The sequence below is a fragment of the Thunnus thynnus genome, chromosome 1 (genome assembly GCF_963924715.1).
Source record: "Thunnus thynnus chromosome 1, fThuThy2.1, whole genome shotgun sequence".
Lineage (NCBI taxonomy): Eukaryota > Metazoa > Chordata > Actinopteri > Scombriformes > Scombridae > Thunnus > Thunnus thynnus.
Genome location: NC_089517.1, coordinates 8,491,536 through 8,512,432, shown reverse-complemented (window position 1 = coordinate 8,512,432; position 20,897 = coordinate 8,491,536). Strand labels below are relative to the sequence as shown.

Below are 20,897 nucleotides of genomic sequence, written 5' to 3'. Positions count from 1 at the left end.
CTGCTTTTCTTGGAGCAGCAACAACAGCTTGTTTGGAATAAACAGAAGAATACCTGGGTAGTTAGCAGACACACAACTAAACAAGCACAAAAAAAGATGCCACCTACAGACAATGAAATTACATAAATGTAAGGAAAAGGATAAATGGATTTCTCTACATGGAAATAACCATCTGCAAGCCAAAAGTAGAGTGAAGGTCGGTGCTGTCATCCAAAGATGAAAAGCACTTAAAGATGATGGAGGACAACGAGGAAACAGACTCTTTCTTTTTTTGGACAAAGCAATGATCATTTGTCACTAAAGGTGCGGCCAAAATAAAATGTTAAAAAAAATCTCATCACATTTAGAGATAAAAACAAAGTGTCTCCTGAACGGAAGCAAGTGACCGCTGAGTCAACAGAGGGCTACAAGTCCATTGCGTATACTTTGGCCTCAATCATAGACTGACTGCACGAACATTTCCTTTGAAGAGGAACACAGCAGTTTCAGCATGGCAGCTTCTGCATGGATCTGCATCACTGAGCATGTACTATTACAGTGAGGACAGGTGTCACATCTCTGTCAACTCCTGAACCGTTTACAACCTTCACCCCTGTCATTAATGTCATCACTGTCCCCCACTCTACCTGAAGCCCAGCAGAGAAATCAGCAGCAGCAGCAGCAGAGACATTTAAATGCCTTTTGGAGGTCTGGGTGTGTGTATGGGCAATTCTGTTCTTTACAAATTGTTCAGAAGAGACGATCTGACTGTCTGACTGAGCACCTTCATCTTCTGTCTGATGACGCGATAATAGAGGGGGTGAGATAAAATCAAACGAGAGGATAGGATCTCTGCTGTCAAGCTTGTTACAGATGTGACGATCAGAGCTTTGTGGTTACATGATACAGCTTTTTCAATGAGTTGTCTAACAACTCAATTTCTTTTCAAAAAGCTATTCATTGTTGGTCCGTTAATAAGATTTGAAGACTTATAGTAGGCTTTGAGGTCTGCTGTGTGGCCGTTGATTGACAGTTGCGATTGACAGTTTGCTTAATGTTACTTTTGTATGATACCTGCCCTGTTATCACAATTTAGCTAAAGTAGCTAAGATAAGCCCAAGTGTGCACCACTCTGTGTTCAAAGTAAACTAGCATCTGCTTCAGTCTTATCCCCTTTCCACCAACTCGAACCTAGTTCTGGTTCTGGGCTGGTGCCGGTTCACAGTTGGTTCAACTAGCGACCTTTCTAAGAACAGGTTGCTTTTCCACAGGCTAGAAAGCCTGTGAAAGAGGCTAGTATACGCCTCCGGTTTCGTAGCAACATAAACGCCAACTTCAAGCACTTCACACTCCAACATAGTGGCAGTAATGCACCTTAATGCTGGTTGACACCTGTAATAAAACAGAAAAGAACTTCAAGCACAACAAGAATAGTGGACTACACTACAGCTTCACAGTTTGAAATCACATACTAACTTACTGCCTACTACATACTCAATTGGTATGTACTGCATACTGCCTACTAAATGATCGATTAAGTAAGCCATCACCAACAGACTGTTCACTCTGAAGTATACTCATGACTGTCTTAGTCATGTGATGCAATCACATGATGGGTCTAACCAGGCCAGCAGCTCCAAACATCTCCGAAAACGTCACAGCAAATTTCCAAACAGGCATTATTTGGATAAACTCACCACATATTGGGGATCTAAATGGTTACTTTCTTGCCTGAAAAAATATTAAAACCTAATGAAGTGACATATTAACAGCTTTTAGTTTGGCTCAAAATCTACACCATTGCATTGCACCATTGTCATTTTGGTTTTGGTTGGTCACAATAATTACGCCCCCAGTCACTGATGTAAGTGGTTCTTTTTTCTAGACCAGCAAAGTGTTGGTGCTGCTCTGCAACCAGTTTTCCTGGCCTAGAGCCAGTTCTTTGGCTGTCGAAACACTAAGAGCTGGTCCGAGATTAGGCACTGGCTCTGAACCGGCCCTCAAACTGCTAGGTGGAAAGGGGTATCTAAGGCAGCAGGACGTGTTTCCAGAGTGTGAAAGGCAATGACTCCACACGGAAAAGATGGCATTGACCATAAGCTGAAACTGGGTCTCAGACCTGCTCCAATGTAAACCAATGGGTGATGTCACATCTTGCTATGTCCATCTTTATATACAGTCTATGGTTCAATACTTTATATACAGTCTAACCTCACTTGCTGTTATCGCCAATAACCATGGGTGTCGCAAAATTAACCATGACTGAAATCTTAAGCATTACAACTTAAAGCAACAATTATTCATATTTGAGAAGCTGAAACAAGGGAATGTTTTGCATTTTTGAAAAATAACTTTCAATTGATTATCAAAACAGCTGTCGATTATATTTCTACTAATCCGCACCATCCACTGGAACCACTGACTAAAGAATTTCAGCTTTTGATTTAATAACTATTACTAAACTGTCCCCCTTTCTTCTACATGGAACGCTGAATGTGTGGATTTACTGTTGTGTATGACAGAGCTTACTCCATAAATGAGGAGGAACAAATTATTTACCAAGCGTTTTACATCAACAGCCAATCCGTCATGTAGCAGTTCATGTTCCATGTTCACAAACACTTTTATCCTTCGTGTTTATTCTGAAGAGTAAATTGTTTCTTCAATTAACACATCCGGGCTTGTGTCACGATTTTAAGTGGATGAAAACGACTAGAGCATGAGTGAATGGAAGATAGAGGGAAAGCGACAGATGTTGGCTCAAGTCACTGTTGCTCCTCTCTCTCTGCCCTGGTGTAAAAGTGTGTGTTCATCCCCTGAATACAGATGGCATTACACAAGCAATCCTCTAAACGGCTGAGACATGCTAACATGCTGGTGTCTGGAATGGCCTGCGTCTATCTCCAGCGCCTTTGCAATGCCAAAAACCTTTTGTTAATCTCACAGCCAAGAGCCTGAGTTTAGGGTATGGTTCAGAAGACATTTCATATTACGTTTTACTAACACTTAGTTCTCCAGTAAATATGTTGCATTGGTTTACCCATTTGCTGTAATGTCGGTGAGAGGAGGGGACAAGCAGTAACTTATGAAGAAAATTGGAGCAACTCTTTGAAGCTGCCAGTAGGTAGCCCGCACTGAAGAATCAATGTGTAATGGAAAATATTGCTTGAATGCACAATCATCTTAATAAAATTGAATTTGGTCTGGTGTTTCTCCGCTCATCCCCTCCCTCATGCCTTGGTGGTAGATTGGCCTGACCTTATGACAATTAACCTTGAACACTGTAGAGGAAAGCAGAGGAAGGAGCCCACAAGATTTTCAATAATTAAATTATCCCTCCTGTTGCACATCTCGAAGTCCACTGCCACATTCTCTGCCTCCCTAGATACTGATAGATCAATTCTTTGTTGTGCAAATTCCTATTCACTGCATCCTTCCTTACAATTCAGACTGCATTAATGTACAGGGAGCTGCACATGAATACGCAACTACGATATCATTTAATAAGTTTGACATTCTAAATGAGGTGTTATCCATTGTCCCATATGTATTCCAACAAGGGCCACTGCACAGGCAGTGGTACATGTTTCTATGATGACTGTGTAACCTGACAAATCAAGCACAAATCAGTTTGACTCATTAGACGTTGCAATGATGGATTTTTTTCCCATTCCTCTTCAGGAGTGGGAAAAAAATCAGCTACAGTTGCATTTGCACTGTATATGTATGAATGGGAAATTTTTAAAAATCTCTTTCGTTATCAACAGCAACAGATTTGTTGGCATGCAAAGCCAGATTAGATTTTACAGTCCCAGTTGTTGTTTTGCAAAATTTAAGCCCTGAAATCAACTGCGAATTAACTCAGCCTGGTCAAATAAAGATGGACCATTAGAGGGGAGAAAAGACTGGAGAATACTGATTTGCAGTCTTTAACAAAGACTAACATTGCAACACTATGGCAGCAAATGGCATTATGTCATATATCACCTTAGATTAGGTGCACAATTGCCAATGTTTATTCTCATTTTCAGTCAGCACTGACCATGGCTGTCGGTGACTGAAATGACAAACATTATCTTCATTTTGATTTATCATCTGTAGCTCATTAATGTTAATTCCTTAACAGCTAAAATGAAACTTTTGTCTATTGCATGCCGGTGTCTGTTCTCAACTAAAGATTGCTTGTGAGGAAAAAGAAGCATCACTGTGTGACACCACTCTACCACCGTGAGTGGAGTGTGGGCTTTTGTATTTCAACAAGAACGACTCTTCTCGAGAGAACTAATCTAGCTGCTTGCGTCATATCAATTTCACGACAATCTCCAATTTATTTTATGAATATCACATCAATATTTTAATCTTGTCAACATTTAATTATGATTTTCAGACCCTCGAGAAGCTCGTGAAAAATAAGCTGTAAAAGTAAGATGGCTAAATCTGCTATTTCAACATAAATAATCAACATTTCTTCTGCTGCTCATCTAATTTTCAGGTTGTAGCAATGGTACAGGTTGTGGATTCCAATTCAATAAAAAAAAAAAAAAATCTATTGAACCCAAACCATTCCCTTTGAAATGCCTAAACTTTGTGAAAAACTATTTTACAGTAGGTCTTACAGATTTCAAATGAAGTTAAACTTTATAAATGTCTGTGGGGAAATTTCTCCTTGGAACTGTCTTAACTATTTAGAAGTAGTAGCCAGACAAAGACCATGGGCAACCTGCAACTAGATTAGTGCTTAAGGGCTACATCCAACAAGTCCTCCAAATTAAACAGCAAAATATGTTGTTGGTCTTTGCACTCCAGAACGGCACATATGTGATGGATAATTTAATATCTTCTGAACAGATGTTTATTTTTGTTTGTTTGTTTTTCCAGAGAGAAAAGGGCAACGACAGCCCCATGTGTGGCACGTTCATTCATCCAGGTTGAGAAGTGTCTTCACTTAGTCAGGTGTGTAGGTTCATGTTGATGTCTGAGTGAAGTGGAGAGGTGCCAATCACTCAATGAACAACCTACTTGACAAAACAATTGTCTCAAGCTAATGCCTATTGATCACCATGAGTGAGGCAAAACTGTAGGCTGGCAAGCACGCTGGCATAGATCTACTCTGAGGAAAAACACACCATTACACATCACACATAAAAATGGCTATATAGTGGCAGACTCAAAGTCTGCATCCAGCAGACAACATTCCTGTCACACTTGTGACATTTTTTGGGACTTGTATTAAGTTTGAAACTGTGAAGAATGTGAAGAATTTAAAAGAGGTTTGCTACATTTTGCAAGGTAGAAGCATTTTTGAAGTAAGTCAGCCATTTCTGCAGGCCAGTCTTAAATATTAGGAAGGAGAAATTTCATATTTTGGTCAGTAACCACACCTTAAAAGGGCTGCAACTAACAGTTATTTTTGTCATTGAATAATCTGCCAGTTATTTTCATGATTAATCAATCTAACATTTGGTCAATAAAACCAGAAAATGATGAAAAACGCACATCAGAGTCCAAGGTGACATTCTCAAATGTCTTATGGTGTCCAACCAAGTAGTACAAAAGTGTAAAATATTAAATTTCATAGTACTGTAAGACCAAGAAAAGCTGCAAATTTGAAATTTGAACCAGCAAATGTTTGTGAAATGAAAAAATATTTAAACAATTGTTTGATTATCAGAATGGTTGCTGATTAATTTTCTGTGATGTTAAACACTTTGATCACCTAATGGGAACAATGTGCTATAAATCCACACCATTATAGTGATTGACCAACTGCAATGTAATCACAAAAATTACTGTCAATGCCCATTTACCTAATGTAAATGAAGTGCTTTTTAATTTGATTGTTAATTGAAGTCAAAGGTCATTTCTAGCAACCCTGAGCTATATGGCTAAGAGTGATAGTATTCTGTAGGTCCATATGCTTTCCAGTATGATGTACGTTTTTCTCTATGACCTTCAGAAATGATCCGTGATGTTGCACACCTTTTCTTATCAGTGCATCTGAAATCCCTTTATTGTTAATGCTAAGCCTCCACCTGTGTCTACAGTTCAAAAATTATGGCAGGTTTGAAGGTTAACAAGGTTTTCTTTCATCCTACACACTGTTTACACACACACATATATACACACACAGACACACACACTCAGAAACACATGTACAGGTGTCTCATGGGGCCTCCTTGCAGTGCTACACTTTCCTCTGGATATGCTCAAACAGAATATACGAGCTTGAGGGCTTGGAAGAGGGCCAGACTCGTCTCCTCGATTTTGGGTCATAAACGCGGCCTCTGCCCAAGGACTGCAGGGCCTTTTAAAACAGGGCTCAGCTTGATTGGACACACTTCTGTTGCTCCGTCCCGACTGCTAGCAAGCCAGCTGATCAGAGAGGCAGAACAAAGCTGGTCTCTTACAAGCCAGTCGGCTCTCAACCTCTTGTACAGTAAACAGGATATATGAAAAAAAGACTGTCTTTGCTTCACCACTGCTTGTAGATGGTGGAAACTGCTGTGAGGACAGCAATCCAGTATTATAATAAATAATATTATAATAAATAAATTCTGTGGGATATATTCAGCTCATTTTAACAGGGAACGCGGCATCAGGATCAGCGATGGAAAGAAAAAATTGAAATTCATGCACTGGGCCAGGAAATGGGGATAGAGTTTCAAGTGAAAGTTATGTTTATGAGTCCCTATGCATTCTGCATACGGCCTCACTCACACTGGTGTTTTGAACGTCTAATTTGTTCATGAATATTACAACGTGCGCCATTTGGCTCATGAATATGAAATAGATGGAACCACAGGCTCTCCCCATAATCAACAGTCGACACACACAGTCCGTCGTCAGCTCTCTAGTTCTGCAGCAGCATTTTCTCTGGTGCATTTAGCCAATCACAGCCAATCATAGCCTTAGCAGAATTTCATTGTTAGTACAAACTGTCTGTGAATAATGTGCAAATACGGTGTCTTTCGTCACCAAGGATATTTTCGTGGATCACAAGCTCTCTCCCTCTCCTGCTGTCTCTCTTTTTCATTCTGTCTCTCTCATCAGCATATTCACGCACAGACAAACACTATTTACAGTGTGACAGCCTTAATTCCCTAGAGTACCAACTTTCTCTAACATGGAGCAAAAAATCTGATTGTAATGTTTTATTTACTGCTGCTGGATAAACAGTGTGCTGACTGTAGAAACAACATTGAAACATGGAGCCGCACAGCTAATGCACCAACAATCCCTGCCCATCCGTTTACCCTGCCTTAAGCCGCATGGCTGTGCTCCAACATGCCCATATGCCCCTTAGCCTAGCTGCTCCACGCTATATTAAATGACTCATGACATATAGTCTACATATCATCATCCCCCAAGAATGAGAAAACATGGCTGGGGGATACTTGTAAGTACACAATCTTGTAAGTAGAGATGTTGATGCTTGTCTGGCTCAAGACATCGTTTCAGTGAAATAAGGTGCAAATTGCACAATAATAATGTTTAGGGCTCAACTGATTTATTGATTGGGACAGTGTGCAGTTTTAAACATTAGAGATGCACTGCACCAGAGTTAGCTCGAAGCTGATTTGCATCCGTTGATTTGCAGGCTATTCTTCTGATAAGTTGAACAATTGTTTGGTCTATAAAATATCAGAAAATTGTAAAACAAATTTTCTTTCTTTTCTAGAGCCCAAGACGACATTTTCAAATTGCTTGTTTTGTCCGTCCAACAGTCCAAAACTCAAACATTTCCCTCAGACTTTATGAGGCTGTACTTAAGCACAGTGGTGCTTTGAGCTAAATGCTAATGTCAGCATGTTAACATGCTCACAATGATAATGCTAGCCTGCTTTCTCGCTTTCCCCCTGATGGTCTGAATAACTCCTGGCTGCATGGTGCTGCTGTTGCGCTGTGCTGCTCTGTCTTGTCTGTCTGTGTGCTGTCAGTGTCCTCTTTTTGCGCTGCAACGTTATCGGTGACTTTGTTTTTCACTGCGTGAGAAAATGGATGTGTGGCGTGAGAGTGTGTGAAAAGTGTCAATTGCACGAGTCTCACGGTCAATGCATGAGAGTTGGCAGCCCTGTTAATAGCCACATTAAACTTAGAAGAGCCAACTATGATTCGGCTCCTTTGTGTATGTCCCATCTCCACAGCCAAATCCTGTCCGATCAACAAGCTAACTTTAGGTGGGTGGGCTGGCAAAATTAGCTAACGCTGACTTGCACATCAGTTCAGTATTTCGGTGACAGTACAATCCTAAATTAGTCTACCAAGCTTATATAAAGTTTGGCTATAAAACACATAGTACAGCTGAGGTTGATAGCAATGTCATTATTTTGTCAGGTATTTGGTCATAAAACAAACTATTGGACAAACAGAAATTTTGGCCTGATAATGGCGCTAGATGAAAAGGGATAAAAAATTTTAAAATTAATCCGTATCAAAATTGGATGGATTACCATGAACTTTGGTACAAACATTCATGTCCCCCTTAGGTTGAGTTGAAATAACTTTGATGATCCCCTGATTTTTCCTCCAGTGCCTTCATCCTGTTAATGATGGCAGCGCTAAATTTGTCCGATACGATACTGGTTTATGATCAAATACCTGACAAACTAATGACATTCCCAACAGGCTCAGCTGTACTTTGTCTTTAATGCTAACTGGCACATGTTATAATGCTAACACACTAAACTAAAATGGTAACTATGGTAACCATTATACTGGCTTAGCATCAGCACGTTTACATTGTTATTGTGAGCATGTAAGCATGTTGACATTAGCATTTAGCTAAAAGCACCGCTGTGCCTAAGTACAGCCTCACAGAACTGCTGGCATGACTGCAGACTCTTAGTCTTGTTTGACATTTTACAGATAATTGATTGAGAAACTGAACAAATCCCTATCAACTATGTTGAAATGACAATTATGACGACTCTAGTTGCAGCCCTAGTTGTGATGTGACCCACTATGGATGCATTATGAAAACATGATGGTTCTTAAATGTTGGTTATTTCCATGTTTTAGTCTATTTAAGAGGCTCCTTTCCTCTTTGGATTGAGATAAACCCTTTCCCTTTTGAAAACCTTTTCAAAACCCATTATATATATATCGACTCAATACATGGCTGTCAAGCTAAAAACAAGGCTGTTCTCTTTTCAGCCCCTGGAAAGTTGACATTTTGGAGATACAAAGTTTTCACCTCTGCCTTGCACTCTTGTTCATACACTGTCAGTGAGGAAAGAAAAGTGAATGAAAGACTTATTCTCTTGCCTGATTGGACACAGAAACAATGTGTGTATTTCTGTATCCAGGACAGTGATGCAGTCTTATCCAATTAGATGACAGGACCTGCTAAATAAAAACACTGCACTGCAAGTGGTAGGTCAGTTAGTCAAGCAGTGCCATGGTCTCCAACATTATAAACAGGCCCATATTGTTAGTTGTTTTCATTACCAAGGTGTGAATGAGATAAAGACTTGGGACTCCCCTCAGTTTGTGTCTTTATTCCCTGCCTGGATAATTAAAGTCCAAGCAGCAGGTGCTGGTTAGACAAGCTTGCAAAATTCAGCTTCAGATGTGTATTCACAAAGACATTATAGGGAAATGTATAACGGTTACTGAGCTTAAGGTGTAATAAATTATTAAGTTGGAGGGCCACTGATAATTGAAGAGCTCAAAATGAGTGTTGCAACTAACAATCATTTTAATTTTTAATTTATCTACTGATGACTTTCCTGATTTGATAATGGATAATTTGCTCTATGAAATGTCAGAAAAGAGTGCTAAATGCCTATCAATTTAGAATTTTTCACTTAGACTCTTAAAAGCTGCATATCCTCACATTTGAGAAGCTGGAACCAGTGAATTTTGGACATCTTTTGCTTAAAAATGACTTAAATGACAATGATAATAATAATAATAATAACTGACTAATATACCAATCCTTTCAGCTCAATTTGAAACTAAACATAAACACCTAACACACGAAAAGCCTATTTTCCACTTAACCAAAGTGGTCTCTAGTCATGCACATGATTTTGGATACAGTACGTGCTGAGGATTCTGATCCAGGCACTTTTTTTAATGGTTCAGTAACAGCAAAGCCTGATCCATTTCATTTATTTGTTTGCTTTGGGTATTTTAAGTAAGCACTCTGTGGTGTTCAGACAGCTGATGTCTGAACACCACAAAGTGCTTTCTTAAAATACTGATATCATGCAATAATGTGAGCAAGTGACCCACGAGAGAACCAGAGTGCACGAAATGACAATGTGGATCAGAAGTTTTGCATCTATTTCAATACATTTTGCAGGTGAAATACACCTTTGAAATGCTGTTGTTGATCAGAAATATTCATTTAAACTGCAGAATTAATTTCGTGCACAAGAAAGAACAAATCCTGACAGTCCTCTCTCCACAGATATAATAGAAAACTTGTGATGTAGTCTTAACTAACTTAACTAACTTCATCTGTCACATATCGCTTTACTCATTTTAATATGGACATTGTGCAACTGCATTACATAGTAATAAATAGTAAAAACATAAACTAATTGTTGTATTGAATGTGGTATCAGTATATACTCAATAATAGGGCTGTGATTGGGACATCCCTTTCTTCAGTGATGTAAATCAAGTACAGGTTGCCGGAAATAAGTAAACGATCAAATTGTATTGCAACTGTCCTTTAACTACTCCAGCTGCATAGGATACTTAGCCTCATCTTAATACATTTCACAATAAATGAAAGGCACTTTGTGTTGTTATTGAGGATACAAAACACAAAGAATAGCGCCATGAGAGCTTTTCTCTTTCTTTTCCTTTGAATTTGAAGGACAAAATGCTCTTATGAGGTTCACCAATAATGTATTAGTGCATGGCACCAAGGGAACAAGATGTTCTAACGGCCTTGTTCGAGCCCAGAAAACACAGTGGTTGAAGAAAAGTGTTGTCATAAAAGCGGGAAAAAATGTAGCAGAGGCGACTCTGAGCCACACACTAAAGAGGCAATCTTGTCAGCCTTACAAGATTCCCTTCTCGGTTTAGTAGTGTTTGACTTGGCGCCAGTTACTAGGGTTTCATCTTTGCCAATTAAGCCAATCTAGTGTATTCCAGCAACAAGAATCTGCACTGTTTGCCAAAGCATTAATGAACTAGATATTGATTTCATTCTTGCAGTGACTGGTGATTGGTGATTGGTGACGCTCTTCATTGTACCATGAATCGCTGTCTTTTCCTCATGAGTTGCAACATGAAAGTCCATGCATGCACGGCTTTAAGTAATGTAAAGATATTCTCATCAAAGTCATCTGATCTAAATTAACTGGCAGGAGATAAAATGTATATTACTATGTGGGGAATTAGATAACTAGAGGAAAGTGAGAGAGAGAGAAAAAGGAGGGGGACATTGAACGTGAGAGAGATAGAGACTCATCATGACAGTCATCACTTCAGCTATCATCCCTAATTCTCTATGGGAATATCTCAGTAAGGCGGAGTAAATTTGAAGCTGATAAGCAGACAATGAGATTTACCCAGGCTTTGAGGCAAAGCCCTTCCAAGGGCTTGCTTTCACCTACACTAAGTTTGAACTTGACGCATCAAATGGCAGAAATATTACTTTCTTTGGTGTAGGTTGTAACTTGTAAGTGGGTAGCTCATGATATACAGTACATTGCTGGAGTACAAGCAGAGCAGTGAAGAGTTTTGTTTCACAGAGAAAGTAGGAAAGCAATGAAATAGTAGTTCAAAGTGTGTGATTTTTAGTGTTCAAATGCACAAAATGAGTAATGGGCCTGTGGAAGTTGGTACGGTTGTTGGTCATTATGACCAATGATTAAAGATGACTCATTTTAGGCTCAACTTCTTGCACACCACCTGTCAGAAACCTTATAAATGTGATAGTGTTTCATATTATTAAATGTGAACCTCCTTACCAGATATCTCCTATTCATCTTTTAATTATCCAGCCCTAACCATGATCTGTCTTTAACCATACCGTGGTGTTCATGCACAGATACTGTATTGTAGAAGGTGCACATTTTTCTAAAAAAAAGCTTGGATGTAATTCTGGGTTATGCAGAATCATTCAATATTAAAGTTGTTGTCTGGAAATAGGATTTAATTATCTTAACATATGTTTCTCTAGTTTCTGTTTCTGCTCATTTCAGACCACAGACCAGTCATAGTTGTTTCTGTCAGTTAAAAGAATATTTCATCAGTACTAGTATCAAATCCTTACTTTTTAAAGATTTTGTATCTTGCTTCTTCAGGGAGGTTTCGGACTCACAGCTGTAACTATAAATTAAAACAATGAGACAGGTTCACATGTGAAACAAAGTATCAAATTATCCAACAAAACTTTCAAATCCTCTCCCTCAGTTTAATCTTCTTCTACAGTGTCCATCCATATTCTGTTCCAAACACTCACTGCTGCCATATTTTGGCACATATACGATTGTTTGGAACAGACTGACCACACAGATGGACAGAGGAGAAGTAGATTATGCTGCAGGAGTCTTCTAAGAAGTTTTGTATGGACATTTTGATACTTCTTGTTGCCATGCAGGCAACCGTGACTCTGGTTTGTCTCTGGAATCCATCGTGACAGCTGTGAATCCAAGCTGCCGTACTCCTTGAAGGAACAGGATCCATGTTACAAGAATACTTTGGGAGAAAAGTAAACATAGGTTTTCAAGTTCTTTATGTTATAGATTAATATTGAAATATTTGATCACTTAGTGGTCTGTGTTTTAAGTAAATTTTAAGTATTCAAAATCACTTAGACAAATAAGTTAAATGTTTTGTTGTGTACCTTTGACCTTGTTTGTCTTAGCTGAAAAATGGCCTCAAAATAGCCTTACATGGACAGTTTAACCTAATTATCATTTTCCATGACCATTGTATGTTAACTGTTAAATGTAAGGTTTGGTTAATTGTACATTCAGGGTTGGATTGCATTTTCCTAAATGTGAATCCAGTATCAAATCCCATCATAAAATCTGAACCCTGTTTAACCCCCCTTTTAGGTTTATCTGTTAGCAATTTAAAGTAACAGAAGTTATAAAGATTTTAAAATAAAAATTAAAAATATAGATTAAATATGAACGATCAAAAACTATGACATCCCAACAATTAACTTTTTTTCCAGGTAGATTACATTCAACATAGCACTGATTTGGTAAATTGCAGGTCAAGAGATGTCTAGACATCTGGATTTACCCTTTAGTGGGTGGTTAGCCTGAATTAAAACAGTTTGACTATTTTCAACCAATAGACCATTGCAATAAATTTGGACATTAAGTTTTCAATGATTTTTTACATTGGATTCAGTTATATGGACACCATATTTGAAATCCTTAAAGGAATAGTTTGACATTTTGGGAAATAACATGTAATATCTCATTTGTTTCATCTGTTCAAAATTGGAAGTGTAAAATTGACAAGTTGTGTTTTTTTGTTATGACTATGTCTTGGCGAAGTGCAGTTACTTCCTTTTGGAAAAGAGGTGCTCTTTTTGAAAATAACACATAACACAAAAATAACAGAGTATATTATATGTTCATATTCATATTTTTTCAAGTTTTATTTAGATGTCTATGTCACACACATCAACTCTTAGTGTTGTTAGTCAGGACCTTCTTCACATTGAAATATAGTTAGTTAAGTGTTATCAAACAGCAGTTATATGTAACCCAAAAATATAAAACACTTTTATTTTTTTTATCCAAATTTAGCCCAGTTTTAACCTTGACATCTAGACATCTTTTGACTTGCAAATCAAATCAATGCTCACTGTATTTCCTTTTCAGTTACATGATAACCAGAATGTGTTTTGACAGTTTTTGCTAATAAAATAGATGGTGGAGATAAAAGATTTAAGAAAAGATTTGTTTGACTCTGAACTTAGTGAATGATTTATCAACTAGCTATCAGTAATCAACCCTACACATTGCCAGGAAATTCCAATGTTCATCTGTTATGATGTGTGTTGATTTTATTCATATTCCTACTCTCTAAAGAAAACTTTTCAAATGGTACAAAAACAGCAGTGAAAGTGCTCTATAAAAGCCACAATTGCCTTTAGGACATTGTTTACTGTGATTATGCATTCTTCAGAGCAGTAGGCGGTGCTCAGCTGCGCCTCACATCACAGCACCACTGTACCTATAATCACAGAAAATAATGTTGACTTGAGCATTATTTCTAAACTGTATATATATATATATATATATATATATATATATAGGTTGCTGGTAATCTGTAGAGGAATCTATAAAAGGCATTATGGCATCTCAGAAAGTGGCTGGTTGCTGAAGAGGCAAAAACATGGTACCTGTAACCTGAACATACTCTTTCTATTAGAGGCTCTCTCTGGAGTTGATGGCTGGTTCCTGCTGCAGGCCTCCACAGACACATAGTACACAACACAGATGGTGAGATAAAACACCAACGGCTGCAGTCAAAACAGTGAATGTGTCATAATGACATTTGTGTCATAAGTTATGATTTTTCGCAGACATCAACACTGTCACTCTACATAAGGGACACTGAACGACAATGAACAGTAGTGGGTCCACAAGCACACAGACTCAGATACAGCCTCTTCATACATCAGCACATTAATATTTGTTGATTTAGAAATGCAGACTCATGAATGACACAGAGCAGGATTCACTGAATAATCCTCTTTCTGGTGCACAAAAGCATAACTTAAGCTGCTACAGTGAATCCTAAGTCTCTCCAGCCTGGCATACATTGGACTCTTTCACACCCGAGCAGTCCAACTCGTTCAGATTGGTCTGTCTCTTGACTCGACACAAACACATGTTTTGTGGAGGTACTACTGGAAAGATACAGAGCGCTATCTATCAAAATGGAGCCGGCTAGAAGTCAGACTAATCTCAAGCTGCATCCCGCACGCTTATTTATGTCACACAGACACATACTGTACGTATACATACAGAAATGCACACAATCCTTCTGTATTAGTTAAGATAAAAAAGCACCAGGCCTGGGGGGACTGTGCTGTTTTTCACTTTATCCAGACAGAACCTCAGCCATAAATTATCGCCACTCCCAGCACCAATCCTCATATCACACAGTGAAGTATGCAGAAGGCCAAGACGACAATATAAATTGATGAAACAACAAAACAGTGCCCCAGTATAGTAAAGCATATCCCTCAAAAACACTGTGTGTCCCCATCAATCGCCAGAAGCATAAGTGCAATGGAGAAGATAGTAATTTGAATGTGAATCAGCATTTTTGTTGTTGACAGGTTGAATCTCAAAGCTTTCAAACATAGACATTAATCTACCCCTGTTCTTAGTATCAGCAAAGAAAGATCTGTTGTAGCTTAACAAACACCATCATTATACAAAGAGGTGATTAGGCTTGTCAGGAGGTTACTCAGTCTTTTTCTAAATAAAAGGGTGAAGCAAGACCAAGTGAGAAAGATATTTTGAATCTAGGGATGAAACAAATGATTATGTTCATTATAGATTAATCTCCTGATTATTATTATTTTTGATGGATCAATGAATTGTTTAGTATATAAAATGCCAGAAAATATGAAAAATGTCGTTCACAATTACTCAGAGCCCTTGTCGATGTCTTCAAATTGCAATGCAAAGCCCAAAGGTGATCCATTTTCAATGGTATAAAACAGTGAAAAGCAGCTAATTCTTACATCTAAGACGCTGGAACTAGATAATGTTTGGTATTTTGCTTGAAAAGATACTTAAACTTAATTTTTGTTCATTTAATTGACTAATAATTTCAGCATTTCTTAAATCCAACATTTCTTACTGGGCTGCAACAACCAATACCAGACACAGACTTGGCTGCAGCACCAGTGAACTGTTTTTGTGGCTGACCTATAACTGAAAGAGTTTAGGAAATTAATTAGAGATGATATTTTGATTGACAGTTCACTTGACATCAGAAAGAAGGAAAACACATGCAGATTATTCCACACAGGTGTGCTACTGGTCCTTCAAATTACTCAGTGATTACTATCCCACCGTGCTTAGTGTTGCAGACAAAAACCCTGGGCAGATCCAGTTTTCTCATTATTTTGGCTCCAGTGGCTCAAACGACAAATCTGTGACTTTTATAGTGGGCTGACTGTTGAAGTACATTTTGCTGCTGCTGCCACTATGATTCACAACATTCAACTTAATGATGTTTGATGGTTGAAAAATGTGGCTTAGGTGATGATGGCATGGAAATGTGTTAGAAAGACATAACCACCTGTGAAGAATAAGCACATATGGTTCTCAACTGTGATGTCAGTGCATTATTTCCAGATGCAAAAAAAACAAAGAAAAAAACAGGCACTATGAATCAACTCACTACAGATGTCTAAGGTGTAAGAAGGCAGCTCGTGACGAGAAATTTAGAGAGCAATATTATGTCGGAACTGCATCACATGAATACCTTATTATAGGAAATTTACCTCTTTTATGCATCAGGTTGTGCAAGAACAAAAGCAGTGGTTTACTGAGGAGGAAAAAACATTTGATGGTTAGATGAGTCACTGTTCACCCTGTTCTGAACCAGTGGTTGACTACATGTGTGTCACGCATGAAAAGAAATTTATTCGCCCAAGTGCTTATTTCCCACAGTGAAGGCTTCTGTCAGAGCTGTTCTGGTGAGTGGTCCTGGCATGGTTTACATTGATTTGGTCCCTTAGCAGGCAGGTAAATGCCAAAACCTACAATGCCTGTCAGCGCGATCACATTTCTTCTGCTCTGGTGTTTCTATCCTGATGAGGGAGGATTATTACAAGGTGACAAACCCAAATCCACAAGGCATGACAGGTCCCAGAGTGGTTTGCTAAGCATGGAAATCATGTTTATCACCCTGACAGTAATGGTGACCAGTTCTCAACCAAGCAGAGCACTGCAGTTACTCTAGGAACAATATTGCCGACCACCTTTAAAGTTCAAAAGATGTTATTTCTTGTGAAAAATAGTCAAATTTTTCTGGTTGAGCTCCAGGCTTTCTCAGAATCTCAAAGGCTCGGTGTAGCAGCTCAGATGGCTCATGGTGGCCCAATGCCTTATTGAGACACTTATTAGTGTGGCTTTCATTTTAGCAGTATGTTACAGTGCACAGAAATAACAGGATACTTTAATGTTTCCAACCTAGAACTGAATGTAATGCAAATTATAAAATTCAATGTGAAAGGACTAATTAATTGATGGGGCATAAAAGTTTTTGTGGTGATAAGGAAGTGTGATGCATTTTGTAGCTACAGACCATATTACACATTAGTGTAATATGGTCACATATTAATATGGTCACACATTTTAATACTTTCAAACTTAAATGACAATAATATTCTATCTAACTAATAACTATCTAGACATTTAATTAGTCCACAGATACTACTGACAGAATCCTTTACTGAAATGCCCTTGCATTTGCAAATTACTCAATTAATCAGTTAATTATTAAATGCCAAACCTAATCAAACAGGCTATAGGTGAAAAATAATGGGTATCCTATGCTTATGTGTGCATACAAATATGGTGCTGACCCTACATTCTTAAACACTCCAACTGTGTCCTTCATTTTACAGGCAGGTCATAAAATCACCAGATGTGTATATGGAAGTGTACACTTGAGGATGAACCAGTCCAGGTTTAAGTGGAATGCTTTTGGTTGCAGCAGCACTAGTGATTTCAGATGTGATGTCTGCTCCAAATGCAGCTCCCTCTAACCATTTCAACCAACACACAAGTATTTTGAGCAGCAGGGCATTTTCAGCACCTCGCACGGATGGACAGCTCCTATTCAAATCTCAAAAAAAGGTTGTATTGCCAAAGCAACAACACTAAGACTTGACAGTTTAAAATTTAAAATGCACCCTGTACTTCTGGTTAACCGGTTCAGACTGTGGTGAGGAGAAATGACAACATCATTTCTGCTTGAGGTGTATCACCGGGGTGGCTTGCTGAGGTTTTGCAGACATACTGGGTCAACACGCAGTAGCACAGAGAAGAAATGTGTACCAGAGGTTGAGCATGAGCACATTCTGTTAAATAAAGCTTGACCTGAAGCTTTCGCGATGCCACTTTCCAACTCAAAGCACCCTTCCTGTGGGCCAGCCTGCCCACCTGGCCAATCCGGCGCTCTTTTTGCTGCAAACGTGTATGCTGAGAATACCTGAACTGAATTTGAATTACCATATGACGTAGGCCTTTTTCTAGCAGTAATGTCCTGCTGGCAACAGGGAGTACCACAGAACCATACAGTCCCTACCGAGCGCTAAACACACAATTTGTTGCACCAGCTACCCCCCCTCCCCCCCACTATACCTCCTCAACCCCCATTCTGTCCCTATCTATCTTTATCTACATCTATATATCTCTCTATAAATCTCATACAGACATTCAGACCCACACACAGTCGCTCACACACTAAATAGGATGCGACAGCTATCACAAAATACCTACAGAGATGAAAAAAGGACATGACAGAAAATAAAAAGTATCTTTCCTTACATTAAAGTCTACGATGAAACCACAAATCACGAGTTAAATGGCGGTGAATAATCGGTCTGCGTGAGAATATACAGCACAGTTCTGAGCATATCGCGCCAGACACGGGCTACATTGGACTGAATTCAATCAAATACTTACGCATTTTCTCGAATAAATAAAATCGAGTTTGAGAGCAGTGTAGGAAAAATCAGCAGGGCCCCGGTCCCCGTTTTCAGGATTTGCAGCACAAGCGAGGCACAAATCTCCATGTGAAAAGGATTGGAGGCTGCTGCAGTCCGCGTCTCTCTCGATCACAAGTCAAGATGCTCGCCTGCGAAAAATGCCAAACATTGAGAAAGAGTTGCGTTGATCTGCGGTGCGGCCACCATTCCCTCGGATGTAATGAGCGCCGATGAAAACCCTCAGCGGACCAGCAGTAGCCCCCCTGGACTTGAAGATATTCCTCTGGACTGAGGAAGGGGGAAATCCTGCAGAGTTTTTGACGGGGATCGAGTCTATGAAGGCCCCCCTTTTCCCCAAACCAGTCAAGTCCAAAATTGACTCCCACCGGTGGTTTCCTCTTTGAAAAATCGCCAAATCAGATTCGACCAAAGAAACAAAAGGGAGAAAGAAAAGAAAAAAGAAAAAACACTAACCAAAGTGGACTAATTTTTGATTTGGCAGTCTGGCTGTTTTTTTGCGCGGATCATTCCCCCCCCAAAACAAATTTCATTATCAGTTTACAGACATGGCAATTAACAATTACCTATTTAAAGCATTGATGATAAGGTCAGAGCAGAAAGGGGTGCAGAAGCGTCCTACAAAAAAAAAAAGAAAGAAAAAAAAACCTGAGAACGCCTATTGGATCAAATTAAGGATATCCGTCCCACTGCAACCATCGCAAGCGTCGCATCAGGACAAATGGGGTGCCATAGGCTGCTCTAAAAATCGCAGAGCATACAGTAGGGATTTTCTACCAAGTAGAATGGGAACAATCCGCGGGATGCTATTTCCCCCCCAAGAGCAATCCGGTGTATTGATTATATAAACGCGGCTATAAGTAATAATTCCTCTTGTCAGTGAGAGTGTGTCCGATCCGGGTGGTGTGGCAGCAGAAGCATCATCCGTGTGTTGCAAATAAAGCGGGTTTTTTTTTTTTTTTTTTTTTTTTTTTTTGCCACCGGCTCCTAATGGTTCCCCCGCTCGCTGCAGTCCATGACTTGAATAGCGAGCACGTTGAAATCACGGTCTCCAGGCACAGATCTGTCTTGCGCGTGTGTGCGCGAGTCACGTGTGTGTGTGCAACTAAAGTGTAGGTAGGTGTGCGCGTGTGTAGGCGTGAGCGTAATCCTGTATTGCCCAGGGACCACTTTAACTTTGACCACTTTGCCTGCGCGTCCATCTGCCCATTTAAATCACCCAGCGGTCGTTAATTATCAGGGATCAATAGCATTAACGCATAAAGCCTAGATCTGATGTCTTTGAGTGTGTGTTTGTGCGTGCGTGCGCGCGTGCATGCGTGATTCAGTTGTTGATGAGGTATGGTTGCCACCTACAGGCGTTAGTAGGCTGTCTATCCAGTCATCCAAAACGGACCATTTCCACTGTCTGCATCCACAAATAAATCCACATTTTAGGTCTTATCAGGTCTCCCCCACATTAAAAGCACAGACTGAATATGTGAATGTGTCTACCGTGTTAAAATCTGCCACAGAAGCTATAATGATGGGGCTTTAGTCACACTGTCTGGGACATGACATTATTTCCCCACCTGCTATTTTCAATTAGCATGTTTACGTGCAACCAATTTATTCCTTTTCCAAAAGCTGTCTCATAGCAGACAAAAGTAACCCAGGCAACCTCTGCGTGGCTGCAACCTACTTACTGATAGCCTTTACTGATGGTCTGCATCCACTGCAAAGACCAGTGTGGCAGCACTGTAGGTGGGGAGGTTTAGTGACTTGAAGACCTGCAGATAGACAAGTGAGTGTGCATTCATTTGATCTGAGCTGAGCAGCCTGTCTCATTAGATGACATAATGGGCCGCAAGTCGGCCACATGACAGAGTGGCTCCTGGTCACTGAGGCTATGAGCTTCTTTATGAGACTGATAGAGGCAGAGAGAGAGAACAAAGATGATTATAAATCACTAATATTGGCAATGTATTACATGGTGTTTTGATCACACACAAAAATCTAATGAGAGCTGAGGGAGAGCCTATGAGTAATTGAAATCACCAAAGTAAGAAACGCAGCCACTCTATCTGGCAGGTAACGAATCCAAGGAAAAAGCTGAATAAATGAGTCTATCTGTCTGTCTCTAACTAACTAACTAACTAACTAACTAACTAACTAACTGACTAACTGACATGCAATGTATTCCATGACTGTCATATACTGAAGACGAATATACTGTATATCTTAAGGGAGGAAG

The 20,897-nt window shown here is 39.3% G+C and overlaps 1 protein-coding gene across 1 annotated transcript in view; it reads right to left on the bottom strand.

The window, feature by feature from the left end:
- The window catches only part of lrrc4cb (leucine rich repeat containing 4C, genome duplicate b), a 41,538-nt gene extending 21,641 nt beyond the window's left edge, over window positions 1-19,897 (bottom strand). The window contains exon 1 of the mRNA XM_067574244.1: window positions 18,624-19,897. The gene's annotated coding sequence lies outside the window, so the exon portion shown is untranslated. The remainder of the gene's footprint in view (window positions 1-18,623) is intronic.
- Window positions 19,898-20,897: the final 1,000 nt, after the last annotated feature.